The 21,368-nt window shown below is 33.5% G+C and overlaps 1 protein-coding gene across 9 annotated transcripts in view; it reads left to right on the forward strand.

Moving 5' to 3' along the window:
* The window catches only part of Crppa (CDP-L-ribitol pyrophosphorylase A), a 287,503-nt gene that overhangs the window by 249,471 nt on the left and 16,664 nt on the right, over window positions 1–21,368 (forward strand). The window lies entirely within an intron of this gene.

Here is a 21,368-nt window from a genome sequence, read left to right on the forward strand (position 1 = left end):
TTTCTTTTTCTTGTGGAATGTTCCATACCCATCTGTAGTGCCTGGGTCCTCAAAAAGTACCTGATTATTCCACATGAATCATGAGTATGACTGGAATGATTCATTCTCAGCAATTCCCTCCATCCCTGCCCAATGTTAAAAAACTATTATATTTGTAAGAAATGGCAGAACCTGCCCAGCACTGTGGTGCATGCCTGTAATACTAGTGGCTCAGGAGGCTGAGGCAGAAGGATTGCAAGTTCAAAGCCAGCCTAAGCAACTTAGGCCCTAAGCAACTCAGTGAGACCCTGTCTCTAAATAAAATACAAAAAAGGATGAGGATGTGGCTCAATGGTTAAGTGTCCCTGAGTTTCAAACCCCAGTGTCCCCCCTCCCCCAAAAAGGCAGAAACTTAGATTTTGTTTCAGTATTATTGAAACAAATATAAAAGGCATAATAGGAAAATTTTGTTGCCCATTGAATCTGCTTTCTGCAAAAGTGTACTGCTGGGGTAAAAAGGCTGTTCTTTATAAGACTGGCTAAAAAGCATTATATAAGCCTGTGGTTTCCAACTGTGCTCTATAAAAGGTTTGCAGACCCCTGTGGGTATAGATTGGGCCAGAAAGGGAAAAATTCACTGCTGTCCTTCTGTTCTGTTTCTTTAATTAAGGCAATTCAACTTTAGGACTTATTTCCTTATATCTCTGTGTGATCATTTATATGATTAAGTTATATACAATTACACTTCTTAAAAGCCAGTAGTAAATCATAGTAAATTTTTGAAAAGTATGTATCATACTTATATTTTCATATTTTTGCTCTAGCCTGTATATTCCTTAAAGAAACAGTTCTACTTGTTTTAGCAAAAATATTAATTGATGGCAAGGTTGCAATAATCTTTAATTTAAGTGTGTTTGTGGGAAGCATGGCTGACCAGAAAGACCAGAAGAAATCTGTCATAAATGGCGATCTCTTCTACCTCCTAGAAGATTATCTACTCTGCTGTAAGACAGTGTGAGATTCTATGATAGGAATACTTAAATTGTGTTAAATCTGAAGTTAACATGGTAGCATAACACTAGGAGATGCACTTCCTTTCCTCCTTCCTTGACCAGTGTTTGTTAGTGCTTAGTGTATGCCTGGCACCAGAGATAAGAAGGCAAGTATAGTCTGGTTGCAAGAGAAAAGAAAAAAATACTTTTGTATAATTCTCTTTTATTTTTCTATTTTAATACAACTTCTCATTAAAATCTCATGACATAAAAGGTTTTAATTTACCTTTTCACTCCCCAATAATATCAAGCAAATTAGTGATAAAGGATGTATGAGAATTCTTAAAATATTATATTGATTTAGACTTCCTCAATTCATTTAAACCTTAGAAAAATTCTGACATGAACAGGTAGGTTCAGGGATGGATGGATCAAGTTTTGTTATCTTTATTTTGTACATGGAGAGAGGGAAGAGGAGAGAGAGGGAGGAAAGGAGGGAGGGAGAGGGAGGGGGAGGGGGAGAGAGAGAGAGAGAGAGAGAGAGAGAGAGAGAGAGAGAGAGAGAGAGAGAGAGAATGAGAATATGAATATGAGAATTGAAGTTTAGTGAGTTGCCCAAAATCAACAGCATTACCAAATCTCAGAGCTGCCATTAGACTCTCTTGTATTCTCTCTAATATCATCTGCTGCCTCTTCCTCTTTTTCATAACAAGTCAGCTAATGACAAAGAGAGAAGACAGGCTTTTAAAAATGTTTAATAGATATTTTGACTAATGTTTCTTACTCCCTACTATTGGTCAAATTATAAAATAATTTTAAAGAAAATTATTTCTTATGATTTCATAACATGTAGGCACTTTTATACAATAAGAAAAGTATATAAAGATCATCAAGTTACATATTTTCCTTGTGTTTAGGTTTTGGAGCTTGTGTGTGAAAGTTTACAGTTATAAGCTCATACCTTATTGGTAGATAAAATATGAAATACAGGTTAATACAGGTAAATGTGGACTTGTAGTATAATTTATATACCCTCTGATGTTCACTTAAAAGCTCTTGAATGATTTTTAGAAGATGCTTAGTTAGTATTTGAAAGCATTTTAAACTTATTTTCTGTATTTCTCAGACTGTATCAAACATAATTTTGCCTACTTCCCTTCACCCTCAAATGAAGCACTTTGCTAGTTCTTCTATTGCAGACAAATTGTGTCTTGAGGAATTTCTAATATATACTTCTCTGTCAATGGTTTGTTTTATATGAAGGGTTTTTGTTGTAGGTGGTATGTAGAGAGCAGACATTCTCTATAAAAATAATGATCTTGTTTTCACATAAATATCTTTACAATAAAGGGTTCCATTAGAGAAATATATCACTTATGTATGAATGGTTTGTGGTCTATTAACTTTGTTGATTTTCATGGCATGCTGGATTTATTGTCATCTTAATATTTATGTATCTACTTTTTGTCACTTCAAAAATGAATAAAACTCACACTGTGAAATATTTTTTCTACATGGCATTTTCCTAAGGTCTTAATAAAGCATTGCTAGTTTAATGAACATCCAATACTCATATTTTGTGCAAGATTATAATTGTAAACATTTACAATTCATTATGGATTGTTTGTGTACCATATAAAACATGGTAATGAAAAAGCAAAGGTCATAGTTATCTTTAAATCCATCTCAGAATTATACATTATGTTTATTCCCAAGATATTTTTCTGTATGAAATGCTTATGAAAAAAATATAATCCTCCAGACAGATTATATTCTAATGAAAAACTCAAGAATAGGACAGTCTAGTTGACAAGAAAATTAAATGTCTTTTTGGAATAGGACAATAGAAAATTAATGTGAATATTTTATAGTACACTTAATCACATGTTAATAAATGGAGATTTTAGTTTAGCTGTCTCTAAAAATTTAGCCCTTGTCTGAGTGTTTAATTTTTTAAAATTTTTTTTTAGTTATAGTTGCACACAATATCTTTCTTTATTTTATGTGGTGCTGAGGATCCAACCTAGTGTCTCACAGGTGCAAAGCAGGTGCTCTACCACTGAGCTACAGCCCCAGCCCGGGTGTGTAATTTTGAAGGCTCTTTGTCTTTGGTGCCATTATTATTTTTTAAAAAATTAAGTTAATTCATGAGCCAATTCTTTTCATTGAAAAATTTTAAAAATGCACAAGTATGTCAAAGATCAGAAGTTCATTTTCATTGATTCGTTCCATTTCCTTCTCAAAATACCTTAGTCTTTTGGGTCTGCTTAAAAAAAAAAAAATCCAAAACAAAAAAAAAAACACAATACCATGAAGTGGGTAGCTTATAGACAGCAGAAACAAATTTCTTATAATTTTGAAGCCTGTGAAGTCTGAGATCAAGGCTTGAGTACCTTTATTGTCTGAACAGGACCTCTTTCCTGGTTCATCTGATGCTTCTGTATCCTCACCTGGTAGAAGGGACAGGGCAGTTCTCTGGAGCCTCTTTTTATCAGGTCGCTAATCTCATTAATGAGATCTTCACCCCTCTGACCTACTCACTTCCGAAAAGCCCATCCTTTTACTATTATCAATTTAAACACATGAACTTTGCAGGTATACAAACATTGAAATCATAGCATGTAGGTAACCACATAAAAGAAATTGAAATACATACACATAGCTGGAGTCAAATCTCTCTCAGATGTAGGAAATACTTTTGGAAAGAATTTTTAAATTATATATATATATAAATTATACATCTATCTGTCTCACTAGTTTTCATCCCCCCAAACCAGTAAACACCTACTTTTTTCCATAAATTCTTCTCAATGATATGCTATTGTTTCACATGTTTGACATATTTGAGACAGCTTTAAAAGACATTATGGATTTTTTTTTCCTACAACACTAAACTGTGAGTTCCTTACAAACTACTACCATAGTTAGCAATGGCTTGCATTAATTTGTAACTGTGCTTAAGGATCAGCATATTTGAAATCAGTCTAGTTTATCATTGGGTCATTTTTAAACTTTAAAAAGGATAAAGCTTAGATTCCCAGAAAGAGAATTATTTTTTTTAATTCAGATGGAACTGAATTTTATGCTCAAGACCATCACTTATTTGTTTTGTAGCCTTGGGTTAGAATCTTAGTCTTTGTAAAGATTGTTTTCCTTATCTATAATGCTAAATTAGTATATCAAATGAATTAGTTTACAACTCTTAGTAAAGGCACACAAGTATCTTAGGTCTTAAGTCTATGTATAAATATCTTGAATAGATTCCTGTAATCATAAAATATCAATTTCTAAATTACAGTATAATTTAATAATTTTATTTTCATATAGTCAAGGTAAATTATGTAGTGTATTTGCCATTTAATCTCCTTTTGCACATTAATTGATTTCATAAAATTGCATTTTTTTTATCTAAGGTAAAATTGAAAAGCTATTGATGAGTAGTCTCAAAAGTGTGAGAATTTAGGTCATAGAGAAGCAGCCAGTTAAAAAACAGAAAGCAATATGCTTCTCAGCTTTCTTTCTTGGGAGAAAAATGTAAATCTCCCATTTGCCAATGATATGGAAGGGAAAATGGTGCATAAATATATTGTATAGGGCACTGTAAAAGTTTTCATGCTTCAGAGATAAACAGACAATCATTACCATATACAAGTTAAAAATAATATGGAAATAGTTTTTCATGGGAGATTTACAACTGAAGCTAGAAATGTTTGTGGTTGCTCATATGGAAATGGCTTTGTTCAATGAATGTCCTGATCTGGCAAGAAGTAGTCAGTAATTTGTGTGAGCTATTACTTTCAAAGTTCAAAAAATTCTGCATAGAGTGGCTCTGATTGCAAATACAGTTGCATATATAAGTAGAATTGCCATCTTTCTTTTAACTTTTGAATCATTTATGAGCAGGATTTTTTTAATGGAAATAAATAACCTTCCCTCTGGCTTTGTTTATTATCAGAGTATAATGTTCCTGTATGCTTGCTATTAAGTGCTCATAACAAGCTTGTGGATCCCAAAAGGCGCTGCAGAATTATGTCTGGTGGTCTTTGAGTCTTAATTGCTGCCAGCTGAGGAACCAAAATTCTCAATAAGTTGAAGAAACTTTCACAAATAACATTTAACCATAATTACAAGGCATAAAGCTCAATATATAGTTTACATAATAAAGTCTTACCTAACCACAAAGTATTCAAGGACCAAACAGAGGTCTTCACAGAGGTATATATTAACCTGTGCTTGACACTGTACTTGTTCAGATTTATTAAAACCTTCTGGCTGTGCAATTGAAATTATGCCTGTTTAAAAATCCTTTTGTAGGTTTTTCTGTTTTGCTATGAGCAAAGAACATGTAACAGCTGATTTTAGAAAGTTAGAAAACCCTCCATATTTTCCCCAGTGCTTGCTCAGGCATATTGAAATAATACAGTTTTGAGAATTGGTCAAGAGCATTTGCTTTTGTTATTTATTTAATGAAGTGTATGTTCTACTTTAAAGAAATGCAATATAAAAAATGTAGACTCCAGTACAGGTAAACATATTATAAAATTATTGTTTCTTATAAAAGTTGATATAGTTCACAAAAGAATAAACCTGAGATATCCCAACTTAAGTTAAAGGCCAGAGACAGAGGAAAGAAAGAGATAAGTTTGTTTTAACTGATAGCTTCAAGCTAAATCAATAAAGAAGAACTGCTCCATATTGCTTTCCTGTAGATTGAAGATTAGCCTTCAAGATAGGATCACATTCTGCTTGTAGAACCATCCAACCAAGAAGCAGCAAAAGCTTCTCTTTATGGATGTCCTCCAGTCCCAGGACTCTGCTCCCTATTTTTCTACCCCTCTTAACTATATCCAATGTAAGGTTGGTTTTTCTCTCAAAATTTTAATTTTTTTCTCTCAAAATTTTTATTATCAAATACCCTAGTACTTAAGTCACATTGCCTTCTTCCAACTGCTATCTTGCTATGCTGTTGGTTGTATAGGGAATTGGTCCCAGTATGAATCCTCTTATTTTTTTTTAGCATCTGTAGAAGCTTAATAAACACTTTATTTCAGAGACTTCTTAGTCTCAAGATTGATTTAGATTTTTTCACAGTATCTTTGCTTTATGATTAAATTTGTGTGTGAGTTTTTTTTTTCTTTTTACAAACACTCTGGATATTTTCGAGATTGATTTAGCTGTACTTCACCCATAATTTAAAAGAGCAAGTCTTGGCAATATCAGGCTTGCCTGCATTCTCTCCTATATTCTCAGGCCTCTTCTGTGTCATTTTGCCCTTTGTTTCATCTCTAATTTTACTTTTATTTTACCTTTACCAAGTCTGGAGTCACTCTTAAATGATCCTTTTCCAATAAGGAAGTTCTGTGCATGCATTCCTTCGTTATGAATGAGTTAGCCATCTGTTTACATCCTGTCCTCATCACTGTTGTGAAGGTATTGAGGCATATATCATTCCCTGAATATGAAACTGTGAAACTATGTATTATGTGTTTGCAAACAGATATTGCCAATCCAATGGACAAAAATAGGAAAGAAGAAAGTCATAACAAACCTAAAATAACTCCAAACCCCAATGGCAAAAATTCCATTACACCCTAAATCTTGAGAATAATCTCCTTTAGCTCCACACTTAGCCTTCCAGGCCCACTAGAGGAGTTGGGTTGATCCTGCTGCCCTTAGAGCTTTGCAGACAGGAGTTGGCCTCTCAGGGTTCCAGGCATCCTCACCTCCATGTTTCTACTAGGCATTGCCCTACTGGGGGCTTTGTGTGGTGGCCCTACCTCCATAGGGTTCTTTGCCTGGGATCTGCCCCACTGTGGGCAGGAGGGTGGATGACAGGTTCCCCTGCCTTAGCTCATCAAGGCTGGAATATACCCGTTATAACCTAAGTGTAGGCAGCCTTAACCCCTGAGCATTCTGCATGGTTGTTGCCACAATTTTCTACCTGTGTCCTGTAGATTGTCAGCCAACATGGCCCAGGCATCCTGTGGCCCTAAGAGCTGGATAGCCCTCCTTTGAAACTGTTCTTCTTCCAGAGCCCTTGCACTCTGGGACTATAAATTGTAGGGCAGTCCCAGTGATCTCCAAATTGTTATTCTTCTATTGTGGCGAAAAGTAGCTCCTGGCTTCTGTTGAGGTGGATGATTCATACTAACCCCCACTCGTCACTTCATAGTAACAAATAGAGCTTGACTTCTGTTGAGATAGTTGGTGCATACTCATCTCCTTATCAAATGGTTTCTTGGCCACACCCTTAGTGTTTTCTAAATGCCTACTTTCTGGTACTACATCATCTTCTCACTGTGTCTTTATATAGTTGAAGGTTACAAGGGCTCTCTGGGTTTTCTTTTTTGAGGGCACTAATCACAATAATGATTAAAAGGCTCTGACCTCATGACTTAATCACCTACCAGACCACCCCACCTCCAAATACCATCACATTAGGGGTTACATTTCATTGTACAAGTTTTGGGGGAGACACATATTCAGTCCATCCTAAGGAACCTCTTTATCTTTGAAGCCTAGAACTACTTTCCACCTATTATTCAGTTGGGCTTCATTTAAACAAAAGGATACAGAGCCTCATTTATCTTCTGTAAATGAACATACTCCACAGTGGGTGTATGAACAGAAAGGAGAAAGTTCCAGGGAACTTTCCAATCACTGCAACTTGGCAGAATGAGGTCTGGGTCAGTGTTAGGAAGCTGAATGCACAGACATTCCTCAACATAGTAATGGTAATGTAGGAGAGAAAGATTTACATTCAGGAAAATTTTCTTTGCATTGGTTTAATTCTGTTGTAAGAATTAGTTAAAACATGCAAGACAGAGTCTTCTAGGTACCCCTCTCCTCTTTTTCTTCACTAAAGAAACCCAATCTTATTGTACAGCTTTGGGTGGTTTATATGAATTGAATAATAATTTTTTGGAATCTTTATTTAGATAGGCCCTTTTCCTATACCTCTTACTGTTTACTGCCTGAAATTTCCCCAATATTGCAAATTAGAGAAATGTAAATGATTAATTGTCTGTCTTCAAAACAAAATATCATACCCAGTAACAAAAAATAATCACAAAAATAATCACAAAATTATTGTAATCAAAAATTACAATGATGCACCACTCCTAGCAAGCATTTGGTCAGGATAGTTGATTTTTCTAGGGTGATGTGATAGGTACACTGTGCATAGAATCTGAGATGATCTGAGGTAGAACATGAACAGTATTTTTTAAAAGTTTAGTAATTATTTGATCCTGTGCTTTTCCTTTCTCATCCCATGTCTTATGTGAGTTAGAGTACTAGCCAGAAACAAATGGGTCCTGAGAGTTGGAATGATGGTTTATCAGAAGCATTGGAACCCTGAAACAAAAACTTCCTTCCTGGTCATTGCAATTGGATATCCATGACAAGTGAGAAAGGATTGGAAAAGGGAAACAAAATGTAAACTCAGAATGGGAAAAGAGAAAAAGTTACATGCTGAGAGAACTATAGACCCTCAGCAATCATAGTGCCAGTAACCTAAATTCCATTCCTTATATTTGTTCAAAGTAGGTACTGAATACCTACTGTGGTTGGAGTTCATGACATACACTCAGGATGCCATTTTGAGCAAAAACACATGATTTGATGTGGTATTAGGTATTGTAGCCTGGAGCTTCGGGTCTAGTTTGAATAACACTACTGGGATAGGGACAAGAGCTAAAAAGTACAGATACAAAGAGAACCTAAGATGGGTATACTCAACTTCAACAGGAAGATTAAGAAAGACTTTCTGAAGAAGAATGACATAAAAAGCAATTTCTCATCTAGGCCAGAGATCTGAAATGAGAAGAAAAATTATTCTAGAGAGAGGAAGCTACATATACAAAAGATTTTTGACCAAAGACAAATTCAATGGGCTGACAATAGTCTAATTCATAGAGTGGACAGAACAAAGAGTAGCATAATGTGTTTGTGACAAGAGGGATCAATGTTATTTTTCCCTTAAAATAATGGGTTTGGTAATACAAATGGATAAATTGCTTAGGTTTGGAATCTTTGTATTCATTTACTTTCATGGTTTAGCTGCAATAATTGAAGCAATATATACCAGTGTTTCTTATTTAGACCTGTACTGGAAGACTAAAATGATTTGTATTGTGTGTTTAATTATGGAGTAAAAATAATTATTTTCTGCTTTCTGGATCACTTGCTACTATTCCTGAACTTTTCTCCTTCTATGAAATATATACTTTGCCATAGTAAGTTTGTTCTTAATTTCACCAGTCATCATAATTACAACATATTTGACTTTTTCTTAAATTATAGGATCTGCAAAGGTGGAATTAACATTTAGATCCAATTTTTTCATCTGACTTATACTTTGAAGTCTCTTTCTTCACCCCTGCCCCATCGTTAAGAACTTGTTATATTCTGGCCCGAACTCATCTTACTTGCCACATTATTTCCATTGGCTGTATTTGTCTTCTGGCTTCTCCTCCTTACATTAGAAGCCCTTTGTTCTCTGACTTTCCTGTTACTGTGAAAGTCACAGATTTCTTCCAATCCAGATAAACCTACTTCAAATACTGTCTTTATTCCCATCACCATAGAAATCCTTTTTTAAAAAGTCTATATACCAGTTTGAGAAGAAATGTGGCATTCCTGGTTACTGGTATTATTTGGGGATGTTGGGCTGAATTTTAAAAGACTTTTAAAGTACATCTCTATTTTCCCACATGATACCTGGGAGCAGAAAAAATAATACCTTGCCATTAAAGTTAAAGAGTATGGCAACCACCCTCCCAATTACTTGAGTTCATTATTATTCTAACTGAAATTTGGCCATAAAAATTAACATAAGATTTTATTAATTAATAACAAAAATAAATTCAAAGAACACAATAACATTAGCTATAAAAAAAGAATGAGTATGATTTAACATTATGGTTTTATGATTTATTCTTTTTGTACATTCTCCTAATAGTACTTTTATTTGCAATTATCAATTTTTTTTGGGGGGGGAGGCGGGGGATTTCCCAGGGATTGAACCCAGTGGCGCTTAATCACTGTGGCGCATCCCCATCCCTCCCCCCACCTTTTTTTTTTTTTTTTTAAAGACAGGGTCTCACTAACTTGCTGAACTTGTGATTCTCCTGCCTCAGCCTCTCAGACTATAGATATATACTACTATGCCTGGCACAATGACTAATTTTTAATTATTGACTAGTCAGTCCACTTTAATTTAGAAATAGCAGAGCTTTGCCTGATACCTTTCAAGACTTTATAATATCGTTTGTGGATTCAGGGTTCATTTTGCTTTAATATTGTGATTGTGAATATTTTTACTATATTTTATGATTAATATTGGCAGTATTTTGTCAGTCACTAAATTTCATGAATGGAATCCTTAAAAATATTCTTACAGTTGTATTCCTTTCATATAGGGAATCTTATATTTTATGGATTGATCTTGTGCCTAACCACTTACTGAATTCTATTAATAGTTCTTTAATATTTACAAGTGACTATCTTTTATGTTAAATAGAAGTAAGATTTATGTCTTACTTTCTAATATTTAACTGTGTAATTGTGTAATTCTTGTCCTATTAGCTCAGAACCCAAGTACAATAACATATTGTAGTAGTGATGCAAAAATGTTGTGCTTTCTTTAAGAGAAATTCTCAAAATAATGAAATAGTGATTCTCGTTTCCATTTGTAACCTTTTTTTTTTCCCTTAGGATTGGTGATAAATAGTACAAATGCTTTTAGGCATCTGTGTCAGTCAGCTTTCTGTTACTATGACAAAATACCTGAGATAACAAGCTTATAAGGGGGAAATTTTCAGTCTATGGTCAGTTGTCTCTGTTGCTTTTGGGCCTGTGTCAAGGTGGAACATCATGTTGGGGAACACATGGGAGATAAAACAAAGCTCTTCACCTTGTGGGTGATAGGGAAACAGAGTCCCAATATCCCCTGCAAAGGCATGCCCTCAGTGAACTAACTTCTTTCTATTAGGCCTCAAATATTAAAGGACTACCACCTTCCAGTACCACCACAGATTGGTGACCAAGCTTTAAACACATGGGACTCTGGGGGACATTTAAGACCCAAACTACACGAGCATCTAATTAAAACTTCCTATTATTTCTCCTTTAATTTCACAATGTATTCAGTTACATTGATAGATTATTATCAGTTGACCAAAGCTTGAAATCCTAATATATACTCCGTCTTATACATATTGTGGTAAAATAATATTGTTTGTATATTATCACAATTTTCAGTGAATTAAACATTAATTTTTTGCGTATTATTTTTACCACATACATGTAATTTATTGGTGCCTCCTAAAACATTTTATTATTTTAATTTCTTCCCTGTGTAAGTTTGGGCATTAACCATTCAGTTTTCTTTGTCTTGTATTGATTCTTTTTCTATGATAAAACTCCAATATTTCTTTCATCATATCATGTAAGTTATTAGGTTTATTTGAACATTTATATCTGTCGTCATAGCTCTAATTTCCCATTCTTACACTTTACATCTCTTCCTCTTTTCTTTCTTCTTTCCCCTCTGTGTAATGGGATAACTCCTTACTCAATGGTCCCTCTCACTAGGTGGTTGATTCTGCTGTGCAGTCTGTTTATTTTTTATTTAAATGAACATAATTTTGTTTTTAGTATCTCCAAATTTAATTCTTGATATTTTAGACATAACAGATTTCTGGTCCTGATTTGGATATTAGCCATCTATAGGAACATTTTTTTTTGTTCTCTTAAATCTCAATCTCTCTCTCTCTCTCTCTCTTCTCTCTCTCTCTCTCTCTCTCTCTCTCTCTCTCTCTTTCTCTTAATGGGATAATGTTCTTTTGTTTTTTAAGTTTGGTGACTCTATTTCATTATATTGGCCTTCACCAACATTGGATATCATTATCTTTGGAATTGATTCATCATGTTTTAGTGACTAGTCTAAGTAAATAAGAGAACATGTGAGTCATTGGGTTTTACATACTGATGGCTTATTTCTTTTATGGAGGAATCCATTTTATCTGTGGGATTTCCTGGCATCCTATTTCTGTTTCTCTTTTAGACAGTGAGTAACCATATGTATAGCCAGTTCTTTAATGCAGGTGAGGAATGAGGGATGGGGTAACATTTTGACTGCTAAAGTTACATAGATGCTCTTGGATTCATGACAGGTTACATCCCAATAAACCCAGTATCAGTTGAAAATATAAGTAAAAATGTATTTATTGTAACTAACCTACTGAGCATCATAGCTTACCAGCAGAGCATGCTATAGAGTGCTGGTTATCTAACTTTGTGATCTTCCTTGTATAACTAGCACCATGGCTTGCTGCCATTGCCCAGCATTGTAAGAGGCTGCCATATCTCATATGGTTAGTGTAAACAGAGATCAGAATTCAAAGTCAGTTTCTGTTGAATATGTTTTGTCTCCACACATTTATAAAGTGGAAAAATAAGCCATTATGAGTTGGGGAGTATCTGTAGTTCCATGAATATTTAATCTGATGATTACCCAGGATGTTTTTCGGCTCCTCAAATTTGTTCTTTTTGTGTTAGACAAACACAGAACTGACTTCTGTGGAGTCCTCCTTTTTGCATATTTTGGTCTGTGTTTTTCCTTTCCAGCCTGATTCCATCTTTTTTTTTGTCATACATTCTCTAAAATTCGTAGTCACATAATAACTTTCCCCATGTCTTTCCAGTATCATCATTTATGTATTTGTGTATTTCCATGGTGGTCTAGCATCACCACTACCTGTGCACATGTTTAGGGACTTGAAATTCAGAAGGTCTGTATCCTCATGGTACTATAACTAAATTTAGCTTAATGATTTCTTGAAATAAGAAAGGCTTACAATAATAAAATTGTGTCATTCTGATTCTTTTCATCTTCCCTTAGACAACCTGTTTCATAAAATTGAGAAATAACTGATTTCTTCTTTAAGTAATTTTTTAGAATTTACAATACTTTTTATTTGTCTGCCAAAGACCACAGCATTTTTACCCAGTTTGCTTATAATTCATTAATTAGAAGTTTTTCATGTGGGGGCTATAATCTTTCTCACATTATCTTCAATTTTGTGATAATTAACCTCTATTTTATGAATTTGGTTTTTATATAAAGGGCTTCTAAATTATTCTATTGGATTGCATGAAATAAATAGGCTATTTTTAAAGGAATGATACATTATATAGATGACCTTCGAGTAAAAGATGAAGGCTATGTTTGGTACTGTTTTACTAATGGAAAAAAGTTAGGTAGTCACTAGATTTAAAATTAAAAAAAACCCCTCTGCTTTGTGTTAAACATAAAACATTTATAAAAGTGGCATATTACAGTATTTTTTTAAAAAGGAACTATTTTATGACTTCCTTTCCCTACCCTTCCGTGAAAATAAAGGATTATATTTTAAGTGCCAGTTCCTAAGTCTGAGTGGCTCTTTTAAACAGTTTAAAAACAGAATAAATGCTTACTTAAGTCATATTTAATTCACACTTTAGTTTGTTTTAATGCTTATTAAATTAAACTTATTTTGTAAAAATTTTGGTGCTGGAGAAAACCTTTGCATATTTGTTCTTAATTTGATGAGCCATTTTTTTCTGAAATGTGGGGGAGTTGTAGTAAAACAATTAAACATTCCAGAAATTCAGAATCCCTTTTCAATCCCCACTCATGGATCATTAGAGTTAAATGTGACACAACAGGTTTTTTTTTTCCCCTGACTCTTAAGCACCATACAATTTGGCATAGAATATTTTACAGTTCATAGTCATCATCACATGATATTTACTGAGTGACCTAGCATTTTGTGTGGTCCTTTTTAAAGAACTTTACAAGTTATTTTTAGAAAAAAAAAATCCTTGACCTCTTTTAGTTATAGTAAAAATGGATATTGTTGGGTAGAGCTCTAGGTTACTGAGGTTTTTTAATCTTGTCTTTTATCAATAAAACAAGACAGATCCTCACAAATCTAATTAATGTAGTTTGCCTTTGGACTTATCCGGAATTTGAACCCATCATGGCTTATCTTAGTCCGTATTCCTCTTATACAGCTTAAGCTGATTTCCTACTGTATGTACATCCATCCTGGAAATTAACAACATACCAGGCTGAAGGAAATGACAACCAGTTATTTTGTTTTGAGGCAAAGAAGAATAGGTACTTAGATATTTATTTCTTAGAGTATTTAATATCAAGCATTTTAAAGTATAGAACTCATCAGTTATATTTATAATCTCTATAACTCCATTTTTTGCATTAATTAGTCTATCATAAGCAACTACAATAATATTGTTAGAGATTAGAAGCTCTTTGCATTATCTTCTCTCTTAAAACCATATGCTTATGGTGTGCTTATCCATAACCAAGAAAATTCTTACCGTACTTTTAAACAAATCTATTATTTCTGTCTTAAAATATCATCTTTATGCCTTCTATATAACATATACTTAGCAGCAGAAAGATAACATATGCTATAAAGGGTTGTGCAAAAATATTGTCACCTCAAATTAATAAAATTATTATCCATGTGGCTATTTCCCCAGCATTGGGTGTGGAGAACATGGAGAACAAGCCCTAAGGCTTCTTGTACAGCAGTTTGCAAGGGTCCTCCACCCTTTCTTTTCTAAACTTTACAGGACTTACTTTAAACATAGTAAAATATCTATAAGAGTGCAGGTTTTTGTTTTTGTCCCTGAAATGAGAACTTATTTCCATGTGCAGTGCTTAAATCCAAACAAAACAAATTGGTGCAGGCTAGGTTACTCAGTTTTAAGTTTTTGTTTCACTTTTCAAGACATGGAAATAAATATTTCATTCTTTTAGAGGAAAAAAATTAAGAATGATATATATAATTACCAGAATTATTATCACTGAACTCAATTTTACTGTCAACTTTCAATATATTCCTAGGAAGATTATCAATCATTTTTGTTTTCATAAGTTAGCATTCGGTATGTTGTAGTCTCTTGCCTTTGTTATTGGCAATATGAATAATCAAGATGGACACTTTCTTTCTTGAAATTATTATTGCTCTTTGCTAGATTTTAATTATTTATAGCCGTCAGACGTTTATTGGTCTTTTAAAGACCTTCCAATTCCAATCAGAATGAATAAACAAATAAAAGGAAGAAAGATTTTGTAGTTCTTTTTTCCTTTTGATTGTGTGTGTTCTATATAACACTCAAATTATTCTTTATGAAATTAGTATATCCAGGAAACTGGAGAATTATGCTTTCAGCTGAGAGAATGGAAAACATGTTAGCATTTCCTTTGTAGAGTTTCCAGGGTGCCACAGGAGATTTCTAATGTGCTGCTTTTTGTGTTCTCCCCAGATCTTTTTCAGTTTATTATAATGCTGGAGCAATAATTAAATGTTGCTTAGCCTTTCCTATGCCCTACACCTCACTGAAAACATGTCAGCAGAGAAAGCAAACATTCGTTATTTCTCAATATAAAACAGATCCTGCCAAGGATCATGCCAAACCCCACCAACCATAACAGACAGATCAATGTATGTTTTGGTTTAAATTCTTATTTTTGTCTTTGCTATAATTGCTCAACTCTGGTATTTGTTGTTCCCTATAGTTTATCATTTTATGGCATGACAGTTCCTGAAATTGACAAGCTTCCTGACTACCTTTGTAATGTATATGTGTGGCCATATAAACTACAAGGGGAAATGACATTTTGACTCAGTAAATATTTGCTTCATGTCCACTACATCTGTTTTACAGAACTCCTTTTAGAATTTTATTCCCCAATTATCATACTAAAAAATGGCTACTTCTACCTTTTGTCTGGATGTTACAAATTCTGAAATCGTTAGTGTCCCAATTTTCAAGTTAGGGATTTTATTATTATTGACCCAAGAGATTTATTCACCGATTAGTTTCTATTCATGTCATAAAATATAAATTAACTTTTTTTCCATTCTGGAGGTGAAAAATCTACATGCCATTGAAAGTATGAATGTTAACTCCTCCTAGTTTTCTGCTGTTAAATTATCTAACATCTCAAGAGGAACTGCATTTTTTAAAAATTTTATGTTAAAATACACGAAAATTAATGGATCCAAACTGTAAACACAAAGAGGTTTTCTTGGATGAGACTGTCTCCAATAGAGTTATTGAATAATTAGATGCTATAGATCTTATTTTCTGGTTTGAAGTTTATATTAAGTTATTATCAATGTGAATTTAAATTGACTTATTCGACCTTTATTGGTTTAAAAGTGTCTAAATGATGGAATTTACCTCATACGCTTTATTATATTTTATTTACTCTTTTCCTAGTGATTTTATAAGATACAATACTGTTTTACTGCTGATAACTTTTGGTTTTTAATGCAATTTTACTTTTTTATTACTTAAAATGGGTGATTTAATATATTAAGGCGTGTCTGTATAAAGAAAATCAGAGATTCAGTACCACTTTCAACCCTGTTCATTACCTCTTCACATTGTAAGATTTTATGATATACTTTTAAGAGCCTTATGTTTACAAAATTTTTAGTCATATTGCTTTACTTCATAACCTATTAAACTGTCTATCTTTACATAATAATTTATATTTTATGTAATATTAAATATTATTCTGATGCTTGTTGAAGATGGTAAGGAAGACTTTATTCAAGGGATCATTATAATAGGCTTTTGCTGTATGGGAGAGAAATTGGATTCAACTCTGAATACAAGGTGACATGCAGATTTATGGTGTGAGGAGGGATGCAGCAAATGGAAATAAAGTGTTGGAGAACAATGATAACAATAATGTCATAACTTTTCTTGCTATTTTTTTGAGGCAATAGTCTACAAAGTGCACACAAAGTTGATTCTAATAGCCTACCATGATTTTTTTAACATTTCTTTTATTCAAATACTGACGTATCTTTAGTATAATGATGGGATTTAATGTCAGGGTAAAGGGGGTTGTGGTCTAACCACCTTCATAAGATTCTTGCTGAAGTTAAGCCAAGGTGATCAAATATCACCTGGGGAATGCTGGGAGCTGAGAAATTTGGTAAGGTAGCAAGTTTGCTAGATAGTGTGTAGAATGAGAGTGGTTCTTGCTAAATCTGGGTGAAAGTCTTGATGACTTAGAGCCTGACTAGTTTGATCAAGGTGAAAGTCATTATCAGTAACAATCTGTTAGGGCCAATGAATAACAAGATGCAATTTTCTTCCTCATGACTTTTTACAATATAAAGTTCCATAATATCACACTCTCTTGATTTCCTTGTATAAAGTGTACTCATTTCTTCTTAGAAAGAAAAATCTTAGAACCCTTGCCAGCTTCTTTGCTTCTGCTAGATCCTTGGTGCTGCAGATTCTCAGAACACTGGCCTGTGTGATCCCTAGGAATCCTCACTCACTTCCATGGTCTTAAATGTCTCTCATATGCAGGTGATTCTTTCCCAAGTTCCATACTCATATGTATAATCCCCTGCTCGATTTCTCCTTTTGAGGGTCTCCTTGGCATCTGAGGTTTATCCAAAAGAGTCTTCATTGCTCCCAACATCCAAAACCTGCTTCTGGTGAATTTAACTTTCTATAAGTTTTGTAGTGACCTTCTCTCTGTGATGCTGGTTTTTGTTTTTCAGGGAGCCATGCTTTATTTTGGTAAATGCCTGTCTGGTATATATCCTGTAGTCACTAAGTTTCAGCCCTTTGTGTCCCTGTGTTTTTGTCATGACTGCTAAAAAGGTGATATGGCTGCATTTAGTGTTCAATCTAACATGACAACATCTGTGCTTCCACCCATTAGCTTGAAACATTTACCTTTATTGAAATTAGAAAAATATTTGGATTTGTTTTATTCACTGAGCTGTTTGCTTTCTGTTTGTCCCACTTTCCTAGTATTTTTTTTAACGACTTGATTAAATTGTCTTTTCATTTTTTTAAATTTTTTATCATTTTTAACTTTCACCTTGAGATCATTTCCATTTTACCAAAAGTTCCAAAAACTATATAAAGAATTTGTGTATACTCTTGACTCAGAATTCCTAATGCTCTGATACCTTATTTCACCACACTATGAAAATCAGGACCTTAACATTGATTGAACTCTATTATTTCATCTTTCAGTCTTATTCAAGTTTTGTTGCTTGTTTTACTAATAAACATTTTTCTGGTTCAGGATCTAATTCTAAAACACAGGTTCCATTTTGTTATCATGTACTCTGAGTTTCTTTTAATGTGGGATACATTAGTCTTTAGTGACTTTGTTTTGATACATACTAGTTGTTATTTTGTACAATTTCTCATTTTAGATTTCCCTGCTGTTTCTTGGTGAATAAACACAGTATAAGTGTTTTCAGCAAGAAAAACCACAGAAGTAATATTGTGTTTTTCTCAGTGCATCATATCTGGAGCCATATGATGTTTATCTGTCTCATTATTGTTGATTTTAACTTTGATCACCTGGGTAAGGTGATGTCTGCCAAGTTTTTTCCACTAAGAATTTATTTTTACCTTTATCATGAATTATCATTTATGGAGAGACCCTGAGAGAATGTAAAATCCTGATTTTTTATCATACTTTTTCAGGCTAATTTTTAGTAAACATTGATGATTCTTATTGAAAATCATTATATGATGTTGCTTGTCGAATTGTGTTTTTCTGTTTCTATCAGTGTTCCACTTTTTATTAACTGGAATTCTATAATAAGATTTCTATGCCATTGGTCTGCCTATTCCTTCTTCCTTCATTATTCTTTCCTCAGTGAACTTGTGGGTATTTCATAGATTTTACTTTTTAGTATTATTTTGTCCCAGTTTTCACAGATTTAACTATGTGAGGTCCTTTGTTGGGCGTTTCTATTGTTTTTGCAATGACTTCATCAAATTTTGAATACTTCCTTACTTTCTGGCACCAAGAGATAATTCACATCTTGTCCTTTCCCTTGTTTATCCTTGGAATCAGCAATTTCTCTAAGTCCACATTTCTTTTATTAAAAGATGGTATTTAGAAACCATGATCTGAGCACTAAGAGTGCTTACTGTTCCTAGTGTGTCATTATTTGTATTCCCTTTCAGTGGATAAAACTAGGAATTGTATGTATTTTTACATACAGAAATATAGTCATCTCTTTCTATATCCATGTGTATATTTTTTTTATGTAATATATATTCTAAATTAAGACAATGAGTTTACCCTAACATCTTTATTTCCACAATGCAACATCATGGGATCTTTCTAGCATCCTCCTTCCCTTATATATAGACTTATTCCTCAAAGTTTGTTTTCTTACCTGTTCAACCTAGAATACACAGAAGTGTAATTTCAGAATTGATAGCCCATACCTCTGGGAAGACAAATTTACTAGAGGATAATACTTGTATGCAACTCCTACAGGATAGAATAAAAGTACAATTTTCTAAGTTTGATTATTTTCTTGCCACCTTCTTCAGTCTGATTATTTAAAAAATAATTCAGTTCAGTTGATGATGTTTATAATCCATTTTGGTTCACTCTCAACTCCTGTGCAATCTAATTGTTTATTGATATTTATTTTGGAGTATGTGAAACTAGAATGTTTCTGATAGCCACAACTATGTAAAAATGCTTTTCAGGCTTCTGCTTTGTAGTTCCCTTCTCCTTGGGTGAGAGGGTGGTTGAATCTTTTTTTTTTTTTCTTTTTTGTGAAATACTATGATTCAGTTATTTTTTATTTATTTTTTGTGAGTTGCCTAATTTACTTATACCTAAATCAATGCTGCCCTCTTCTGTCAGTGTAGCAATATGCAGGTGTTGAAGGTAATTTGTCTTAATGTTGGAGGGAGTTATGTGTACTCCTATGTTTAGTTCTCTTTTGTATCTCAGGACCCTAATTATTTTCCCTCTTGGTTCTTTTCCCTTTCAATATTCAATTGCCATAGATTTTTTTCTCTACTCATGTGCTTCTCTCTCCCAGGAGTAGGCTGCCACTTAAAATCAAGTATAGATCAGTTCTGCTGGTTACACAATCAGACTTTTTTGTGTCTTCACACTTCAGTCAGGCTTACCTTTTTGAGTGGTGAGTTTAGATCAATTTTATACCCAAATATCCCCTTCATTCTTCTGTCCATGTTTCTTTCAGACTTCTTTAGCCGCAAAACTTTCTGACAGTGCAGGAATATAAGGGCTCATTAACATTGGGTCTTTCTCTCTCCCTCTCCTCTCCTCCCCTCGAGTCCCCCCTCTCTCTCTCCTTCCCTCCCTCCCTCTCTATCTCTCTCTCTCTCTCCCCCTTCCTCTCTCCCTCTCCTTCTCTCCCTCTCCTTCTCTCCCTCTCCTTCTCTCCCTCTCCCCCTCCTCCTCTCATTTTGAGAAACCCCCTGGCTTTAGCCACCTGCAAGCCCCTAGTGGTTTTTATTCCATTTTTTCTCCTTTTTTAGAAGTTTTACATCCTATTTTTAGACATTTAGTAGATCTTTTTAAATTTCATTTTGCATGTTTATATGACAATTTAAAGATAGTATTTTAGTCACGTTCCCAAATCTTTATTCAGTTTTAGGTCATTTTAAGTTTATCCACTCAACTCCCACCTTTTATGTTACTGTTCTTATCCAGTATTTTTATCTTGTTCTTTTAAATATCTTCTATATTTAGATTTTATTTTATTTTATTTATGGAGACTGATTGTTTTTACATTTACATAGTTATTTTAAAGCTATTTTTTTATTTGCCATGTCTTTCTCTTAGACTTGTGAGACTTTTTTTCCTTCTACCTGAGGTACATCGTTTAGCCAGTAGGATTTTTATGTGTGAACTCCAATGTTATGTTAATCTGAGGGAACATGTATTTTATCTTCATTCTTGGAAAAATAGTTTGCACATGGTGGGTATGTCTAAACATTCTAATTCTATAGCATTTGGAGGGTTTATTTGTTGCATTTTGCTTTTAGCACTTCAAAAATGTCATTTTGTTCTTGCTGTCATCATTGTAGTAAAAAATGATTTTAGACTTAAATTGTCATCTATAGATATGTTCTTTCTGTCTACTTTAATGTTCTATTTAATTTAGTGCTCCAAAGTTTTTCTTTTTAAAAATTTTCCTTTTTATGTATTTTGAGACTCACTAGGTTTCCTTTGTGAATGAATCCATGTGTTCTATACTTATAGAAAATTTTAGACCCAATCTCCTTTATTATTTTTCCTCATTGTCGCTATTCTCCCTTTTGGAGATTCTGATTAAATATATGTTAAACATTAGTAATATCTTCCAAACTTCTTTACCTCCTTTTACATTTTCCACTTCATATTCATTTTAGGTAATTTCCTCAATTCTGTCTTCAGTTTCAGTAATTCTCTCTCCAGCTATATCTAATTTAATGTCTGATCCATCTTTTGAGGTTTTTTTCTAATATTCAACAGTGTTTTTAATATGTAAAATTTTATTTTAATGTTCA

Source organism: Ictidomys tridecemlineatus, chromosome 2 (assembly GCF_052094955.1).
Source record: "Ictidomys tridecemlineatus isolate mIctTri1 chromosome 2, mIctTri1.hap1, whole genome shotgun sequence".
Classification (NCBI taxonomy): Eukaryota; Metazoa; Chordata; class Mammalia; order Rodentia; family Sciuridae; genus Ictidomys; species Ictidomys tridecemlineatus.